Raw genomic sequence first — 4056 nt, 5'->3', positions numbered from 1 at the left:
GAACTTGAGTTCCATGGAACTCGAGTCTTCAAGACTCGATTTCCTTGAGATACCCACCGGAACATCATCCAAGCAAAGACCCAAACTCAGTGAAACATCTTCAAACCCAAAGACCCAGAGAAAACTTTGGCATGGAGCTTCATTGCCGCCACTGCCTCCTCCTGGAGCTTCATGGTTTGTTGTTTCTTCATGTTTCTTATTTGGGCTTCTTCTTTGTGTTTCTTCTGGTTTGTTTTTCTTCTTTGTTTGGTCTAGGTTTCTGGGTTTCTTCCTTCTGGGCTTGGGTTTCTTCTGAGTTTGATCTCTTTATAGAAATCGAGTCTATAATGCTCGATTTAGTGCAACAAAATCGAGTTCCCTGCACTCGAGATGTTAGTTTGCTAAATAGTTTTGAAAACATGCTAACTAACGAAATTGTTTGAGTTTTAGTGTTATTTTGAAAAAAAATCCCAAATACGCTTCAAAACTTTGCTTCTTTAAGAGCCTTTCAATCTCCAAGACCACCTCTCCATAATGTCCATCATTTTACCGATGCCCGTCATCAAAACAGGCTTCAATCGAGAAACATGCCGTTTTAACTTCTGGGTCAATGATTTTCTCCAAAGAGGTGAATTGTCCCATGCACGTCAACTGTTTGATCAAATGCCTCAGAAGAATACAATCTCGATAAACATGATGATTTCCCGTTATGTGAAATCGGGCAATCTTTCTTATGCTAGAGAGTTGTTTGACACCACGGTTGAACGTACATCAGTGACTTGGACAATTTGATAGGTGGGTATTCGCAATCTAATCAATTTGGAGAAGCTTTTAAGCTTCTTGCTGCGATGTGTAGGTGGGGGACGGAACCGGATTATATAACCTTTGCGATTCTCTTTTCTGGATGTACTGACTCAGAGACGGCGAATGAAGTTGTTCAAGTCCATGCCCATATTGTTAAATTGGGATTTGATTCAACTCTCATGGTTTGCAATTCCTTAGTTGATGTTACTCCAAAACACGTTGCCTAGATTTAGCTTGTCAGCTTTTTCAGGAAATGCTTGAAAAAGATTGCGTCACTTTGAATGCGATGATAATAGGGTTCTCAAGAGATGGGATGAATGAAGATGCAATAAAGCTCTTTATGCAAATGCAGCATTTTGGTTTGAAGCCTTCAGAGTTTACTTTTGCCGTGGCTCTATGTGCTGGGATTGGATTAGATGACATAGTATTTGGGCAGCAAATTCATTCTTTTGTAGTGAAGACCAACTTTGTTTGGAATGTGTTTATGGGGAATACTTTGCTCGATTTCTACTCAAAGTATAGTCGTGTGCTTAAAGCAAGGAAATTTTTTCATGAAATGCCAAAGTTGGATGGCATAACGTACAATGTAATCATCTCGGGTTATGCATGGGATGGGCAAATCAAAGAGTCTCTTGATCATTTTCGAGAATTACAGTATACCAGATTTGATCGTAGGCAATTACCTCTTGCAACCTTATTGAGCATTGTAGCCAATACATTGGACTTGGAAATGGGTCAACAAATTCATTCCCAAGCTATTGTGTCAACAGCTGATTCAGAAATTCTGGTTAGAAATTCTTTGGTTGACGTGTATGACAACTGTGGCAGATTTGAGGAAGCGAAAAAGATATTTGCAAATTTAGCCCACAAAAGCACAGTTCCATGGACTACAATGATCTCAGGTTATGTTTAGAAGGGACTCCATGAAGAAAGCCTAAACTGTTCAATGAGATGCAAAGGACCAATGTAAGTGCTGACTAGGCAACTTTTGCTAGCTTCTTGAGGGCTTCTGCAAATTTAGCCTCCCTCTCACTAGGGAAACAGTTACATTCATTTGTAAGCAGATCAGGATTTATGTCAAATGTATTTTCTGGAAGTGCACTCGTAGATATGTATGCAAAATGTGGGTCCTTAAAAGATGCACTTCAAAGTTTTCAAGAAATGCCTGAAAGGAATCCAATCCCCTGGAATGCCTTAATCTCAGCTTATGCATAGAATGGAGATGGTGTTGGGACTCTTATGTCTTTTGAACAAATGGTCCAGTCAAGTTTCCAACTAGATTCAATTAGCTTTCTCAGTGTCTTAACTGCTTGCAGCCACTGTGGGCACATTGACAAAGCATTGCAATACTTCAACTCCTTGACTCAAGTTTATAAACTTGTACCCAAAAGAGAACACTATGCTTCATTGGTTGATGTGTTGTGTCGGAGTGGACGGTTTGATGAAGTGGAGAAGTTAATGGCTCAGACGCCATTTGAAGCTGATGAGGTTATGTGGTCATCAATTCTAAATTCATGTAGACTTCATAAAAATCAAGAATTGACTAAGAAAGTAGCAGACCAACTTTTCAGTATGGAAGAGTTTAGGGATACTGCTCCATATGTCAATATGTCCAATATTTATGCAGCAGTAGGCCAGTGGGACAATGTTGGGAAGGTAAAGAAGGCAATGAGAGATAGAGGAGTTAAAAAGGTCCCTGCTTATAGCTAGGTTGAAATCGAACATAAGAATCATGTCTTCTCAGCAAATGATAAATCCCTCCCGCAAATGGGGGATATCATAAGAAAGAATGATAAGCTGGCGAAGCAAATGGAAAAGGAAGGATACAAGCAAGACACAAGTTGTGTCCTTCACAGTGTAGATGAGGAGATCAAAGCAAAGTCTCTTAAATATCACAACAAACGCTTAGCAATTGCATATGCTCTAATCAGTAGACCAGAAGGGTCACCTATACTGGTGCTGAAGAATCTAAGAGCTTGCACAGACTGCCATACTGCAATCAAGGTGATCTCAAAGATTGTCGCAAGGGAATGGTCAAGGATCCAAGCAGGCTCCATCATTTGAGAGATGGTTTTTGCTCTTGTGGAGACTATTTGTGACCTTTACAAACTCTAAATGGGTGAATGCCCATATGGTTCCTCACAGTCACACCAACGATGATGTTGGCTAGTTGAAGACAGTTGATCAGTACTACGTTGGCCCCAACATTTCCATCCAGTCTCTCTCTCTCTCTCTCTCTCTCTCTCTCTCTCTGTGTTATGAATTTGGTTGAAGATGAAACTTAAACATGTTGTTTTTGGCTGTGTAGGGGGCTTGTGTGCAAAATGTATTGGATTTTCTAGTGCCTGCACTATTGGCTGACCAGAATCGAAAGTTTATCTATGTTGAACAGGCAATTTTTTTGGTCCAATTGATATTTCTCATTTTAAAAGTATAATATATTATTGTACTAAGTTTGGTAGACGCAGAAACATTGGGAAAGAGAAGGAAACTAAACTTTTAACCTTTACTAGTTTAATTGATGAAAATTGAAAATCCTCACACTAAGTAATTATGTTGGCTTTTTTTTACTTATTTGATGGATAATCTAAGATTTAAAATTGCTATTTCTTTTACTTTTTCTTTTTCTTTTTCTACATTGTCCTGGTAAACAAACAAAGTATCATGGCTTGGTTGGTGGAGAGACTCTGAAAAATGCATGGGACTATGCTGGATTTGCACATAGGGTTAGGAATAGGAGAATTGGAATTTGGGACAGTGAAAGTTTTTTTTTTTGAACAATTTTTATTGCCTTAGAATTATGCCCCATCTCTGTCTCACTAATGCCCTCTTTGCTGTTCTTGCAATTAAACTGTAATGTTGCAGTTCATTAATCAGAGTGTCTTGAAATTTCAAGGACAGCATTACATCAAATGTCTAGGTTGTCATTAAGAATCTAAAAGTCCAGAAACTAAATGCTAACAATTGGTTGAACTTGGTCAATTTTTGTATTTTGTCCATGGTTGGAACCATCAACAAGGTGACTGATTGTTAAAACTACAAAGATGGTTTTAGATGGTTTCTCCATCATCATCATAATCTTATGCCTTTCAAGTCTCTACGAATTCCTTAAGTTGAGGATTGTTTGGCAGAATATTGTTTAAGTTATAATCTGTGATTAAATATGCATATCTCACGTTTATTAAAGAAAGGCAAATTAGATGATAAGATACTCATTTGAACTAAGATGTATAGTATTTCTAATATAGGCTGTTGGTAATAATTTATGGAATA

At 38.2% G+C, this 4056-nt stretch overlaps 1 pseudogene; it reads left to right on the top strand.

Annotated features, from left to right (window-relative positions):
* Positions 1 to 467: 467 nt before the first annotated feature.
* On the top strand, positions 468 to 3176 carry LOC126716534 (putative pentatricopeptide repeat-containing protein At2g01510; annotated as a pseudogene).
* Positions 3177 to 4056: the final 880 nt, after the last annotated feature.

This window comes from Quercus robur, chromosome 3 (assembly GCF_932294415.1).
Source record: "Quercus robur chromosome 3, dhQueRobu3.1, whole genome shotgun sequence".
Taxonomy (NCBI): domain Eukaryota; kingdom Viridiplantae; phylum Streptophyta; class Magnoliopsida; order Fagales; family Fagaceae; genus Quercus; species Quercus robur.
Note: the sequence above shows the minus strand (reverse complement) of the source record. Positions and strands in the feature narration are given on the sequence as shown.